We start from the raw sequence: 17,593 nt of genomic DNA, 5'->3' as shown, positions 1-17,593 counted from the left end.
CTCCTAACATTTCGTCCTCCTGATCCTTTAAAATTCTCGCTCTAAGTTAACATCACTTGTACACACTTGATTTAGATCTAAAATACGACTCTCTCATTACCTACCTTCCCGTCGGCTTTGTAATCTACTCTAAATCTGATTGATAAAGGTAAAACTTTAACGTGTAACATCTTTAGGTTTACAACACAATTTACCACACAAAAGATAAAGAAGTGATTATATTTTTATTTATAGAAAAGTATATTTATAAAATATTATTATAGCACATGAATGGAAATTTTAATTATTTACTATGAAATTTTCTTTTACATCAGTGCAATGGTAAAGTGCAAACTCGTCAACGTCATCTCGCTTTTATTGTTCACAAACTAACTAGGAATTAGACCACCTCAAACATGATTCACTATTGTGGTATTAGTCAAACGTTGGTTGCCCACACACAAATTAATGTCCACACAGTGAAAATACAAGACAGTTGGGGAATATTACCGTGGGTTGGGGTGGGTGGTAACGGAGATAGCCGAGGGCTGCCGAGGCCAGCCGAAGAGGAACGGTCGGGGGTTGTACCACTTCAGTCTTAGTCCGCCCGCTTCCCCGGCCTTGTGTGTTTAGGACTTACCGCCAATTGTCAGGTAAATGCAAATATTCGCACACTACATTTACATAGCAAAAGTACTTGTCATTTAATTCTGCTGTCTGATGCTTGTCCTGTATTAAATGTAGTGTTACGTTCGAATAATATTTTTTTTAAATTTGTTGCAGTTTATAAAATACTTTGAGCATTCTCTGCGATCATAATTATATGCTTTAAATTTAAATTGTGAATAATATTTTTAATGTATTACATTTAATAAAATTGATGGAAAAAACTATTACAGTTATATCCATTTTGACATTTTATAATTCTATATCGTTATTATAATACTTTGAAGAGAGTCAAAATAATTTTTATTGTTCATCCATCGTTGATTATTAAAAATTTTTGCATTCTAGCATACTTTTCAATACAGGATTCGTTTACGAAAGACGCTTGATCGACCGAATGATAGAAAAAGTATTGAGCCGCCCAAAGCTGTGGATTACACTTTATCCCACATGAGCCCAGTTGCTTTCAGCCCATTGAATTATTGGTTTTGTTTCTACGTGACACCTGTTACTGTTCTACATATTACAGATCAGACGTTTGTTTTTAATCGCACAACAGAAAATTGGTTATCTTACATGAATCGTAATAAAATTACTTAAGAATAAGTAATACTTAGTAAAGACCGTGTTTAAATAGTATACTTAGCGCCCAAACGGTACGACATAACAGTAGTGTGAACAGTTGCACAATGACCTATGACCTTGCAAAAGAGCATTGTCTCACTCTCTCTCTCTCTGACAATGTAGAGACGTGAGATGCCCCACCCAACAATAGCTAACAATATTATGACACCGCGACACCAGTACCCTGTCTCGCCACACCTCGCAACTTTCACTATTTGTTAAACTGTACCATTCATATCAAATTACAGTAATATCGTAATTTTATATCTTGCATCGTATTTTCATCAAATTATCTTCTCTTTCTCCTCTTTTGTTCTCAGTGATGTGACATTTTAGTAGTCATCCTTTCCTGAAACATACATAACTTCATTCTGACAACAAAATCGAATAAATATTTTTTCCTCAATACTCTTTTGAATCAATCTTTATTGAAATTATATGTACGAGTATTTATATATTAGTGTGTTTGCGTGTGTGCGTTTATGGGAGTCATCTGTTCCCACAATTGGAGTCAAATTTGTGGATTGCGATTTGAGGTATTTTGGCTCGAATGTCGTTTTGATAATTCAAGCGAAGCGAAAATGTTATTTCTTAACTTTTTTCGTTTTAAACCCTTTGAAACAAAACATTTAACGGCTAAAAACGAAAATATTCTTGTCAATGTTTCATCAACGCAGATTAAACAAGTTTTTGTTGTATGTTATACGGTTAGAAACGAGAACTACTATTTACAGGACAAGAACATGTAAAATGTCCTATTTTTATATATAACTATATGATATAGGAAAACGAAAACAATTATAGTAATCACACAGGCAGTTTAATTAATTAAGATGCAATTTTTCAGTCAACGATTTTTGAATTAGAGATACAGTGTAATGAACTACTAGTCTTTGAATAGTTTAGATTAGTTATTAGACTTATAAGGCAATCATTGATAGCGACATTGTATTTTTGTTTAGAACAATGGATTTAGACAAGTGTTTAGAAGCTGACAGCAGTTTTTACTGTAAGCACACGACCTGATTTTTCTTGAAATCGATAGAGGAATTTTTGAAAAAGAAAGAATGTTTGAAAAAGATTGGTTGTCTTCACGTAATTTGGGTAGAGACCGAAATGTGAGGGTATCGAAAGGTTTAGATATATGAAGCAATTGTTAAATAAGGAGACTGAAAATCACCACTTTAATAGTCTGTATGTGATTAGTTGTATTTGATTTAAAATTAAAGTCTGCTCATTATATATCTATCGTTTATTACTTTTAACCCTTCACTGCCCGACTGATATTTATTTCTTATGAAAAATTGCTCTATTGATTTCAAGAGATATACTTTTGTATACTGTTGTATACAGTGCAAATTGGCACTCGGATACTAGACTATATATAGTTAAAAAAATCGTTTCTTTTATATTTACGGTGAGTGTTTAATATACCTATTAAGCAGGAGTGTTGATTTTTTGTCATATGCATATAATGGTTATGATAACTTCCCTTATTTTGTCTAACCTACTCAGACTATATCTTTAGCCTCTATAACTATATCTTTTCTTCTCTGAATAGAAAATGTCTGCAACATTTTTTATATGTGCTGCAGTAACGCGTACCATCCACTTCTATTGTTGGACAGAGAGACGTACCACATATGAGTCACCGAGGACAGTCTTCCCCATATTACGCCTCCTGCAAAAATTACCAACAATATCTCCATATTTCAGCTATTATAAAGGAATTGAAACGCCATGGATGGACAGAATACCAAGATATAAGAACAATAACAATAATAATCATAAAAATAAAACTGCAATGGCTAACACGATGTGGGCTACTACTCGTAAGTAACACAATTTAAAAAAAAGACTGAATATTTGTCATGGATGGGCATTACAATAAAGTGAATAAAATTAGACCATGAAACTTTTATTTGCATAAAACAGCAATACTCTAAAGAGAAAACTACTAATTTAAGTACTCAAACTTTTAAACAGCAACAATACAGTTCCTCAATCACTCATTCCTCATACAGTGTAAATATCCTCAAATCACTTTATGAAATGACTTGAGCTTCAAAAATAAAAAATCTGTACTAATCCATTGAAAAGTAAACATAAAGTTGTGTATAATGCATAAAGTGAAATAATGACTAACATTTATCAGGGTTCTCTTAGTTGACCTCAACACCGAACGCTAGGATGATAAGAAAATAAGGAAGTAAAGATGCGAAATTATGCTTTTATACTGGACCTTTTCTACCGATATTTTACTGACCTGTTATTGACCAAATCCTATTATTTTTCTCGTTCCATTAACGGTTTCAAGCAACCTAAGTTTTTGCAGCCTAAGAAATCTAAATGCATTGCGTTAATTACTTTGCGACAGGACATGTCACCAACAAGCTCGCTTCCAACGAAAAGGCTTTTTCACTTAAAGTCTGAAATGGTACAAAAGTAGTGCTGACGTTTCAAATGTCGTGTGGGTGACGCAATATCCCTTTCACACTTAGGCTTTGCCACTAATAGCTAAAGTCCGAGTACGTTGCTAATTGTGCGTGTTGCAATTTTATTGCAACTTAAAATATACTGTATGTCATTTCTTACGTTTTTATGAATATATCCTTATAACCTTTCGTTTGACAAACTTTTAATGACGCAAGATGAACTAAATTGTTTTTATTTTTACTTTAAAAATTAAATTTTGTATTTTTATAATGGTTAGTAATTTTTTTTGTTAACAAAAAGGAGAAGCCGATCCCCTTTTAAGCCTTACTCTGTTCGTCCCCATGGGCCACCGGCCTGTGCGAGGATCTTATCAAACAGAATAAAGGGGAGAGTCGATACAGTACAAGGCCGATGGTACTGATAAAAAGTGCAAGGGTCACAAACAGGATTCGAACCTGCGCTATCTCTAACTCAGAGTCAAAGTCCAACGTCTTAGACCGCTCGTCTATCGGCACTTCTAACAACAGGTATAATCGAATAACACTTAAATTTGTTTTAGTAACTTAAATTGTGATGATATTTCGTTCTATTACTAATAAGAAATGTTTATGCGTTTATTTTTCTCGGATTAGTGTTTCTTGTAGCATACATGTATACATTTTTAAATTATTAAACACTTTTTAAAGAAACATCTAATGTATAATAATCATGCTTTGGAAAAACCACTCATGTTTGTGCTAATACGAATACTCTAGTTAAATAATTCTTATCTAAGTATTTTTTATTAGTAGGAATTTTTATGTCTTGCAAATGATCTTTTCTGGTGCTTTGTGCATTGAAAAAGAACATTTTCTCTGTGTACACTTTGGATATGTGATTGAAAAGTTTTGAAAATATGTGGGGTATAATATATATATATATATATATATATATATATATATATATATACATGTATATTGTGTTGATATTAAATATATTGACTTCAGATTAAAGTTATACAAATACCTTGCATGTTTTTTGTAATGAATTATTAGTAAATATGTAAATAGTAATAAAATTAATATTCCTTCACCTATCCGGTAAGGGTTGTTGAATAGGAAGGCTCATTAAGTATAAAATAAATATAGATTCTTCAACCTATTGAACTTATTTCTCAAAATAATACGATTTTGGGGCTGTTTTTAAAACACAACCGAATTCAGTATGTGTTCTCATGTATGAAGTTTACCTCTCTTCTATATAAAATGAAATATGCCAAATATATTTAAAAACTTTGTGGAGTTGACACAAGGAAATTAATCTATGATTATTTGCCGAGGATTTAATTGCTCTAATTCAAGCAGATTTAACAAATACCAAAACACCTCGCCTACAGTTTATGTAACCCTACTCTATCCCAAGGTCGTAAAAGAGATTGGTAAAAAATATTATAAAAACTAGGAGCACATGATCAACCTCAAGCGTATAGCAAGGATTCCTTATCTAACAGAGTTTGACGTTCTTTTTCAAACAGTTTATTAAAATAAACACATTATAATTGATATTTAATGACAAACTTACTGTATTTACTTCTTTTTCGGTATTTATTTTAGCAATCCGATTTGATATAGTGCCTTTTATCTCCTTTATTCCCTTCAACTGAAAAAGGAAAAGTATGAAAAGATTATGAAACAACTGTAACCAAGTTCTCAACTACATTTATTTGTAGATATTTTCTGGAGATTTAATTTTTTTCGCTTCAATTTAAAACATACTATTGTATAGATTTATTAATAACAATATTTTATGCAGATTTTAACTTTCAATACCCCTTTCCAATATCCATTTTGTAATGCTTTAAAATTAAAATTATATATAGTTTCTCTGCGTGTCGTATCCAATACACGAGATATAAACCACATCTAATTTACATTTTCGTGAGGTTTCTTGTTAATTTCATTCATATTAAAAAGGAATACTTGTTCTGTACTTCTATTTCTTGTGTTTATTGTAACTTTTAAAGTATTTCACAAGTTTGGTATAAATGGTCTGGTGTAAAAAAACTTTAATTACTATTATATCAATTTGGAAAAATTAAAAATTGCACAAACAAGCGTTTTGAGAAAAAGGTCATAAGCTTGTATACACTGCACAAAAATCAATTGGTTTCAAAGAAACTTTTGTAGAAAACCTGATTACAACTACACATCACTATTGAGTATTCTTATAGCAACCTCAATAGTACATTAAACTTATAATTTGCTACTAATAATACTGTGTAATGAGCTTCAATAGTAAAATTGAATGAATTTATCACATCAATAAGCGGATTGATATACTTGGTTAGTTATTCTGTATTACAAATAATTTTCAGTTATTTCTACTAATTATACTAAGCTAATCTGTCGTAATTTGATTCCCTTTACTGATGGTATACAATTAAATATTTGTAATAAAACTGATTAATTTATCACAGTATTGTACACATCATTTTAGTTCGATAATTATCACCAAAGTAAAATACTTTTAACTTACCTTGAGTATAGTCGTATAACGACCAAATAGGTTAATAGTAAATTCGCAAGACTGTATTTTTCTAAAAGGGATTTGCTAGGTACTCAAATAGGTCAGAGTTAATGTATTTACTTCACTGGCTAGAGGAAAAGAAATCAGATAATCCCAACAAAGACAGAGTTGGAGAGCTTGGGAGGGCTTATCCTCTGAGAGCTATCTGCTTAGGAGTCAAGATAAATTGCAATATTCAACGTTGACGTTGATGAGACAGACTTTACCGGATCACGAAATGGTTATGAGGTCGACATGGATAAGTAAATAAACTAAGAACCCCACTTTAGGAACCTTTCTCTAACGTTTAAACAGTTCAACTCTGTACTACTTGTGTTCTTTACGAAAACTAAGAAACTACGAAACAAATATTAAAAATTATAACTTTCTAAATGTATAAATTACAATAAATTCCAAACTTTAAACGTTTTTTAGACAGTGTAAAATTCAAATTTAAGACATTTAAAAACTGGCATGAGGGTTATTAACAGTGACTGTTAGAGATGATCCCTGATATAATTTGTAAAACATAATAAAAAGTCAAATTAGACATACCCTTATTAGTTATACAAAATACTACAACATAGTGAAACTGTTGTCAATAAAAATTTATTAAAGGAATTATGATGTTCCTTGTAATTGATTTATTGACGATTGTAAAAATCGTTTTTGAAATTTACTTCTAGTTAGATTTAATAGGTAACTTAATAGAAAATAACCCCAAACACATGTAGGTTCTTAAGCAATAAAATGACAGATCGGTATGTAGTAATGCTAAATTGTTTGATTTTAGTCATAAACTGGTCAATTGGATAGATAAACTAGTTTTTATTTTTTTACTATTTTGAAATTATTTATTAAAATGAATTATAACTATTAAAAATCAAGAAAATGAGTCCAAGCGTTAATTTGTTCAAGGTAGTGCAATGCTGATCATAATATGCATTAACTTTGATACTAACTTACTATTTAATTAGTACTAGTATTTGAGTATTTGAACTAGCTCTTTTTTAATTTCAAGATTACATACGTAATAAAATTTACTGAATTAAATAATAATTAAAACATTTGGTCAATTCACATTGGGAATACAGTCGATGATTCAGGGGTGAGGAGAACATTAGACCTGTGAGTGGGTGTGCAAATGTGTTTGGGTCGGAAAGGTTACGTAACACTTCAGGGGCTACTATATTTATACAGGATAGACAAAATATAGTTTTAGGCAACAAAATTTCTTAATTTTTCCTTGTGCCTTCGTAAGGTCCTCTCATTTCAAGAAATATTCTCAGTGTTAGGAGATATTTACTCAATCTACAGCTATAATTAATATGGACCTGATGGATTTTATGTCATCCCTAACTCTACTTGCAAATGGTACGTTATGGTTAAATTTGATACAGTGCTTTATTGTAAATTTGTTTCAGTAATAGTCATACATATATGACATTTTGTGTTATATCATAAATCCAAACTTCATCCTTAGATGATATTTTTTCAGTAATATGAGATGTTTGTAAGTCCTTTTCTTATTTTTATAATTAATAAAATGTAACATTATATTCATTTTGCATTTTAAAGTTTTCTCATGATTAAGACCATTTTTATAATTGTATAATTTTATTGACTGTGCATTCCTTCAACGTTAAGATCCACATTATTGTTTATCCAGATTCCTCCACAAGGGATACAAAAAAAGATGACACAAAAATGACGCATCGTAGAACTCAGTCTTTTAGAAATGAAGGGTCATAGAAATTATAAAAAATAAGGACTTCGTATGGAATATTTTTTAAAGTATTTCGCTACGTTATAAATTCAGATTTTTTAATTTTGGTTTTATATCAGTATTTAAATAATAACAGTATACACACCAAGTCACAATAGAGTTGTGTTATGAGTTGTAATTTTCAAAATTTAACGTGTTTAAATTTCTTATGAATATATTGTTTGCTTACAAATTTATTTATTCTGCCATTTACTTGTCATCAAATCAAATCAAATCATTTTTATTTTACCAGAACATTACAAAAAATGTATAGCAATAGTCATTTTTCTATAATTTGGAACAATCACTCCACATTGAGACCAGTCAAACATACAGAAATTTCAGTCGCACCACATTCACTCATGCCAATTTTCCCATTTTCCAACGCCGGCTGTCAGTGTTCCAATTGTGCGGTCACCCAGTCGATGCCATAAACTCGTCAGCACTATAAAATGCTTGAGACGCTAAAAAGCGTTTTAAACGAGCTTTTAACGCCTTGGGCGTTGAGGCAATTTTGATTGAATTTGACAACTTGTTGAGAAAACAAACTCCTGCCTGCGAAGGCAAGTGTTCGTAAACCCCCGTCCTGTGAGTTCCAGTTCGGTAGGTATCTCTGCCTCTTGTCCCATACGAATGTATGTCTCGACCACGTGTCATGGCACATTTTGACATACAAAAAAAGATTGTCTCTAGGATGTAGAGACACGGCAGAGTCAACAGTTGCAATTTTTTAAAAGCTTCCTTGCATGCTTCTCTGAACCTTAACTGTGCGATTATGCGAATCGCTTGCTTCTGCAATTTGAATGCTCTGAAAAATTGGGTAACCATACGACCAATGTAAAAATATTCGCTAACGCTCAACCAAACCCCATAGAGTGACAAGCACCAGTGTTCCTCGTATAGAAATGAAGATCTAATCTTTTCGATATGTAAAACTTCATACACAATGTTTAAAAGGTTATTTTTGACGATGGAAGGATTGTGAAGGAAACAGGATTTTTTCGGACATTTGCCATCGTTCAGTGAAACAAGAAAACAGTAACACTAACGTTTCGAGATCTGCAATCTGATCTCTTTCCTCACCACTCAAAAAATCCCCTCCATATGTATGGCCTTCCCAAAATCCACAAACCTACCATCCCTCTTCGGCCCATCATTAGTTCTCGTGATTCACCTTGCAGGGAATTGTCTAAAGTCCTCTTGGACATCTTAACGCCATTGGTAGGAAAAAACTGACTCTTTCATCAAAAAATTCCAGGGATTTCGTAGAGAAGTCAAAATCCCTAAAGTTGACTGAAACTGACAAACTGGTAAGTTTTTTTTGATGTCGAAAGTCTATTTACAAATGTACCAGTTCCAGAAACTCTCGGAATTATTAAATCACGTCTCAAAGAAGACCAAACATTAAAGGATAGAACTAAACTTCCCGTGCCAGTAATTATGGAACTGTTAGAAACTATGCACTCAATGCAATTATTTTGAGTTAGAGGGTAAAATTTACCGTCAAGATGAGGGGATGGCAATGGGTTTCTCCACTGTCCTCCTATTTTCGCCAATATCTTTATGGAGGAATTCGAGCGAAAAGCTTTGGCTTCAGCTCAGTTTCAAACCGAAGATTTGGTGGAGGTATGTGGATGATACCTTTGTTATTTTTTCTCATGGAGACATTGAATTAAATAATTTTTTGAATCACATTAATAGTATTTCTCCTTCCATCCGCCTCACAATGGAAGTGGAAGTCCAAAACAAGCTTCCCTTTTTGGATGTGTGTGTATTAAGAGATAGGGATGTCCTTAAGACAACTGTTTTTCGAAAGATAACACACACAGGAAAATATTTAAATTATCAATCCAACCATCAAAAATCTGTCAAAGAAGGAGTAGCCTACACGTTGTTTGATAGAGCAAAGAGCTTGTGCTCAGATAAAGATAGACTAAAAGAAGAATTTAAGAAAATAGAATCGGATCTTAGAAGCAATGGATACCCTCAATTAGTAATTAATAAGTGCAAACGAACCAGAAGAATCATTCCTGAGTCAGAAAAACAGAATTGTGATAAATTTGCGTTTATGTCAATCCCTTATGTGCCGGGATTATCGGAGAAAATTAGAAGAGTAGGTAGAAAGTACAACATTAGAACCGCGTTTAAAACACACAACACTCTTAGACAAAGTCTCGTAAAAACAAAACCAAAAATGGCACACAGGATTCCAAAAACTGTGTTTACAGTATAAAATGTAGCTGCAATAGGGAATACACATAGGCGAGACAAAAAGACCACTAAACGTAAGGATAAAAGAACACAAAGAAAACACGAGAAAGGGTTTCACAGAAAAGTTAAAAATTGCACACCATTGTTGGTCCCGAAGACCATCAATATGAATTGGGATGAAGCCCAAATAATACATCGGGAACCACATTTCTTCAAAAGGAAATTAATTGAGGCAACATACATTAAATTGGCAGACCAACCAATCAGTCAACCATCAGTCGAGATTAGGCCGCTTTGGTTGCCAATTCTAAAAAATGAACTAAAGAGAAAACCAAAAGTATCAAACGGATCGGATATATGTAATAAACCAATGCGGAGTCACAATATGGTTTTAAGAAGTTTCATCTCGCATGAACCAATAATAACGAAAGGGATCATTCCTGTTCCCCTTCCCTTGTATTTCCGCCATCTTGTTTTAGCCAGCCGTCACGATTGCCATTGGCTAGTCCCTCTGGTCAGTCGTAGGTGGTTAGTAGACGAGTGAAGACGTATTGTGACCTGTATTCCGTAGTTTAGTTTTAATGATTAGTGTTTTGTATAGTTTTTGTATTAAGTGCATGTCTTTAGTGTTAGTGAAGTTGACAACAACATGTAGGTTGTGATTCCTGACTTAGGCGTGCCACAACGCTTTAGTAAGATTTGTTTATTTTTAACCTAGTTTGTAATTATGTATTAGGTTAGTTCTTTACCTGAAGAAGAGATCAGATTGCAGATCTCGAAACGTAGTGTTACTGTTTTCTTGTTTCACTGAACGATGGCAAATGTCCGAAAAAATCCTGTTTCCTTCATACACAATGTCAAGTCTATAGGTCAGTTCGTTGATGAGATGTCATGCGGACATACAGATAGCAAACAGTCAGAGATGCAAACGAATGATAGGCTTCGCTATCGCTTAGGTAATAGCATTTAATTAAAATTCTGTTTAATTTTTATTTATTTATTTATATATTTCACTCATAATTTTTATACATTTGTTAGATTAGTACTATTGCATAACTCTTATTATGGGTTTTATATTAGAATTTTTATTTTTTGTATATTTTGTTGTATTATAATAATTTTGTTGAATTACGGCTTTTACGAACTTTGCTCATACAATATAAAAAGATATTTTGTGGGGAATGCGCGTTCAAAATATTGGTTGAGTTATAAGAGCCTTCAAATTCAAATTGTTAAACCAAAACATCCTCCTACTATGTCGGAAAGGAGAAATCACCACACGTTTGCTTGAACACATTATTTAACCATTCCTCGTTTTTTCGGTATGTAAAAAAAATATATAATCCTCAAGTTCTATTAAAGTTTGTAAGAGACTTTAGGAGTAATTAAAATTAATCTTATAAATACCGTTTAGTCACAAGTTAGTTAAACAAGATTAAATTGGGCTTATTGTTAAAACTAATACACCACTCAAAAGCTAATAATTAAAGTTAAATTGAATTTGAAAACCTGAAATTAATCCAAATATGACAATTTAAGGAATTTACTCCTTACTTACAATGTTGTTATATATTAAATAAATAAATATATATTTGTGTGTGTATAAAATTTAAGAACATATATTGAAAATACTACCCAATACTTAATAATAAATTAGTAAATTTCTTATAATTATTTAAAAACTAAATAATACTAATTATTATTTAATTATTTTTGTTATTTTGTTCGCCTTTTAAACAAGTACTATTACTTTACAGATTTGCACTGGAACAATAATATGAAAGTTAAATTGATACAAAACTATTATTTTAATCACAGAATAACTTTTGTATATTAAATAATCTAAATATTACAACCCGAAAATTTTTATTTAATTTAAGACGTATTTACATAAGCATATGCTTTAAGTATATTATACCGAATATTTGGATTGTTAGTATAAAGAAATGTTGTAATAATAAATTAAATCGATAAATAGTGAATATGTGCAAATAGTGTACGAATATTCGGTTGATATAATATTTAAATCTAACAGTAAAAAATTAAATTAAATACTAGAAGTAAAATTACTAATCATTTAATTATCAAGTAAGGGATATAATACGTTATTATTATTAACCTTACACTATTTTGAAAATAAATAACATCTAGTAATTTATTTCTGTGTAAATACACCTGTTAAGCACTCCTAAACTACGTTGATATTTTTACTTGGATTACAAAGCGGCGCGGAGTTTCATTGCCCTTTTTCTAATATGTCAACTTGTGCTTTTGATATAGAAAATATAGAAATTAATAAACATTAAGAAATGCAATATGATTTAAATACTCAGTTACGGTTTATATTTCAATTGTACATCGAAAATAGGGGTACGGTAGGAAGTGGTACTTGAGAGGGGGGGTTCAGAATATTTCCTGCCCCTATTCTCTTACCAACCCCGTATCGTTGTGTTTGGTTGTTTCCTCGGCGTATGTCTTCGGTTACCAAGGCCTCGTGCTGCTTGTTTTACTTGGTTTGTATAATTTTTGAGGTATTCAGGACTTTCGAATACAATGTGCGAACAGTAAAAGATTCTCTAAAATAATTACTCATGGTTAGTTTCAAAGGCAATCTATAGAACCTGAGACCCTAAATTTTGTTTATGAGCCAAATATTAAAATGATCTCTTACAATATACACACACGATATGGCGGCTAAACTGATCATTACTTGCTAAGGCGTTATAGTTTAATCACTTAGATTGTATATAGAAATATAAAAACGTAAAATAAAACGCAGGGAAAATATTTAGACAGTCCAGATGTAACATAAATATTAGATGAAGTCGGCAAGAGGTACTATTTGTGATTCTGATCCCCAAGTCGGCGTAGGGCGCCTCGTCAAGTTAAAGTTATCTTGTAACTACCAAGTTTATACTGAACATTAATTAATACAATCCCTAGATTTGATTATATGTTTTATAGTTTTCTATTAGCCATCTAGGATGTTCTTAGAAAATAATTTCAATCCCAATAAATGGATAAAAATAAACAATTTAAAACATGTGATGTATGGTAAAACACTAACAAGTTAAAATGGTAGACGATTACTAACCAATTCAGATGAAACTTGGTACGAGTATGCTCGTATTGCTTTGGCTTGGTACGCTCAGTAGCCTGCCTCGTCCATTAAGTTCCAGTACATTTGCCAGACACATTTGTATAAAGCATTACTACCTCAGCTATTACACCCCATGCATAGTATTAATATGTTTTAAATAATGCAATTCAAATTAAGTTTTATTGTAACAAGTGTATGTTAATTTTTCAAGAAGTGTATTAGTTTTGTATTAGTTCAAGACTTTAGTTGACCGTCAAGTAAGAAAACTAAAATAGGTTTTTAGAATTAACAGACTATTACTAGATTTCAGAAGTATACAGTAATATAACATTAATATGAGTGAGTACTTCCATTGACGTAATTTTGAAATTAATCCAACCATTTTCTGGAACCATTTTTCCATCAGTTTTCTCACACTAAGGATTACTACAGACTTTGTTTCTGTCCATTGTTTATTAGTTTTATACACGTGTGTAATATAGGTTGTATACAGGTTTGTAATAAGTATATCTTATTTACCATTACAATTTAGGCAATTTAACTTAGGGTATAAACTGATCTTATACACTTCATTAAATTATAAGGAACTTTTATATTATTGATACAAAAACTCATATTTATTGCACAGATTTTGTTATGCAGTCTCACTGACCTAAAAATTATCAACTTGGTGGACATTCTTATTTCAATTTTGACTGCTATTCGTCACAGTGTATAGCAAAGTCATAGATAAATCCAATTTCATCAAATTCTTAGACATGTACACTGATAGAGGCCTGATTTGGAATGAACACGTATTTAATATAACTATACCTAGTTGCTAGAGTTGTTTATGACTTGCGCAACCTTATTAAAGCAGTCCCTCAAGAATGTAAAATGTTTCTTAGTGTGAGAGTTTGAGGCTGCACCTCAATAGAGTCTTAGGTTTCAAAGGAAAGCTGTTAGGATCATCTGAATGTTGAAACTGAGAGTCGTGCAAAGATGTATTGACGTAGCTTATAGCCTCGTATTACTCACCTTGCACTGCGTTTAACTTCTATGCTTATAAGTTATACAATGGAAATTTTAAAATAGGTTAATAAAACGAAGAAACGTACATCTGGGGCAGGAATAATGATGTTTTAAAACACAAAACTTCGGCTTTTGAAAATTTACCGTTACAATTGAAGTAAAGTTGATCAAAAAGCTACCCAATGACATTATTTTAACAATCACCAAACCCTAATTATTTACAGCTCTTATAAAACATGAGTTACTGGTGAATATCTTTGACTCCATGGACGAATTTTAGGAAGGTAATCGTAGGAATTTATTGGTATAGAAAACACCAGGAGTCTGGACCAGAATTAGTGGACTAACTATGTTTTGTTAGTCAAATTTGTATGTCAAATTACTTGATGATACTCAGGATTATACTTAAAACATCTGTACAGATGTTTGAAATTCAATAATGTATATTGTTTACATACAATAAAAAGTGATTGTAATGCACCAAAAAATTAATATTTTCATTTTATGTAATTTTAAACGCTTTTTATGCTGCGGTATTCGTAGGTCTTTAAAGAATATAACTATTTAGTTTATCAACTATTAAGCGAAAGCGAAAATAGGAATTGTTTAGATTTTTTGAGGTAATTTTGAAATTATATTTTTTGGGATAGTTACATGTGTTTATATGACAAACTTAAATCATTACATAAGTAAACTAAAATGCCATTCTACGATCTCTTAAAATCTCAATAGAATTTGTTTGTAAATTTATTTCTTGTGCTATTGTCTCATTACTATTATAATCACCCATAAAATTAATGTAAAAATATACACTAACGCTCAGCTGAAATCCGTAAAGTGACATTCGCGTTTTTCATGCAAAAGTCCAAGCTTCATGCACAATTTCAAGGCTATAACTCAATTTGTTTCCCAGATATCGTGTGGACAGATAGACATTTAAACGTACAGCCTCACGAATAATAGGCTTCGCTAAAACTCAGCCTATAAAGACTACTTAATAATTACCTAAGATTTACGTTTAGTTAAAGCTGTTCATTTTGATAACTCAAAATACAACTTTTTTTACTAAGTCTTTCATATTATACTTAGTAAAACTTCATATTATCAATGAAGCCTACTTATTAAATTGTTTATATAATTTATAATAATGTCTTTTATAAGAATACAAATTTCATATACTATTTTAATTCTTAGGGAGTTGGATCAATAATACTGGCATATAGCGCCCTGTATTACTTGACGGCAATTTCTTATCCAATAAGTACACGTTATTTCCTCCAATCAGGCTTTGCCTTGGAGGTTTCATTTTCCAAAAACAACCAACAAAAATCCTGTTCATTGCATTTTTCCTTTTAATTAACTGGTAAGTGTAAACTTGGTCAGCCTGAGCAAATCATTTTTGTTTTGTATATGCTATGTTATGTTTTTTTTTTTTATATATGCTATGTAATGTTTACCTTATTTTGAATTATTGTATTACTGTTGGATTTATTGTAATCATTTGTTGTTGTTTGTTATTTGGAAATAAATTATTATTATATAAATTATTATTATAATCCAAAACTTAAACTTTAAGGGAAATAAAAATAAAATTTAGTAGAAAGGACGTCTATACATAAGTTAAAAATGATGGGGTTTTGAGTGTCTAAAGTTAAAAATTTTCTTATTTTACCAGAAACATTTTAAGAATTATAAGCTCTTTTAAAAAATGATACAAACAGTTTAAAGATGACCTAAGAACTACCTACCACCAATGGTCGGGTACGCGGTCGACCAAGCAGCAACCATGCTCCGCGTTCCCTCACTCTGTGCCATTGGCAAGTTAGTATTTTCTATTCTATGTTTGTTATATTCTATTTGGAATGGCAAAGAAATAATTTCAGTCATGTGATCCTATTTATTTTCCACCAGTACAACTAGAATTAATAACCTAATTAAAATAGCGTCGAAGCTAATTTTTTTAGAGCTGTAATGATAATAGTCATAGTCTATTTATATTTTACTATTCCCTCGATAAAAAATCGATTAAAGTTTGTTAAAAATACTTATTACATTTACAGACAATAAAAATAACGACTTTTGGCACTTAAGATCACTATAATTCCTATAAAACTGCAGTGTTTTCAAATTTAATGTTTTAAGGAATTTTATGAATAAATTTGATAGAAAATTATATCTTGCAATAATTAGGACAATTTTAAAACGAATTTCGGGTAATTCTAAGGTATAAAAAGATATATTTACCGATCTGCGAGTAATTTATGTGGGTTGACACGAACTACCCTTCTTCCTTAGTAAGCAGTAACGTCCGCCTAACATTAAAGTGAAGGGTGGTTTAGTGACGGGATTACCATCCCTTAAGTGGCCAATTTCCGCCTAAATTGTCTGCAGTTTAAGTATATGACCTACTAAGCGATGAGTTCTCCTGAGGAATATTACGGGGAATATTCTTAGGAATTAAACCAAATTGTGCATTAGGGATCATTGATATTTTCCCTAAGCCGCAAGTTTTGATGTTGTTTGGATGTTTGATAATCATACGCAAATTTTAACAGGTACGTTGTTTACATATCCAAATCAAATATTGACACATTTTTATTCTGAAGTATCACCCATGAATTGCCAATATTTAAAAAATATTTTAAAGAATTTTGTTTAAACTCAATAAAAATAGTTGACAGCTGATAGAATTGAAATGTTGGCAGTGTCACAGAATTTCGCATTTGCATGAGCAAATACCAGTTATAGTGTTCTGCAAATAGCAATGGCAGTGTCATTATTTAACTTTTACTATACATGGCAGTGACGAATTCAGTCCATATTTTAGGCCTTTTCTGAATGAAATGTAACTAAACATTTTCATAAAATTTTAGATTAACAAAAATTGCTTTTACACTGAATTGTGAATGTGTGGATGTAAAACAATTGGCTTTTTCTATCATTGTGGGGATTTACAGTAGCTGAAGGAACAACAAGGAGGAACTGAACTCAAGAGACAAGATTCGTTCCGTAAACACTAAGTTCAATTTTATAGCTGAAAATCGTCGAGTGGAAAAAGTGTCCGTTTGTTCGTACGAGAAGTATGATACCCATTAGGAATATAAACATTGATACAACTTCTAGACTGAAGCATGATGAAGGATGATTGTTATATAGCCAGCAGACAGTAGAAAGCATGGATATATATACTGTATTTTATAAAGTCACTGATATTCATATTTTCATGATCGAACACCGGAGCACAAACGACAACGAGT

The 17,593-nt window shown here is 31.4% G+C and overlaps 1 protein-coding gene across 1 annotated transcript in view; it reads left to right on the top strand.

Annotated features, from left to right (window-relative positions):
• Nucleotides 1-590: 590 nt before the first annotated feature.
• Nucleotides 591-17,593, top strand: part of LOC124355017 (cholecystokinin receptor type A) — a 49,427-nt gene continuing 32,424 nt past the window's right edge. The window contains exon 1 of the mRNA XM_046805889.1: nucleotides 591-632. The gene's annotated coding sequence lies outside the window, so the exon portion shown is untranslated. The remainder of the gene's footprint in view (nucleotides 633-17,593) is intronic.

This window comes from Homalodisca vitripennis, chromosome 2 (genome assembly GCF_021130785.1).
Source record: "Homalodisca vitripennis isolate AUS2020 chromosome 2, UT_GWSS_2.1, whole genome shotgun sequence".
NCBI lineage: Eukaryota > Metazoa > Arthropoda > Insecta > Hemiptera > Cicadellidae > Homalodisca > Homalodisca vitripennis.
This window is presented reverse-complemented; position numbering and strand designations above follow the sequence as displayed.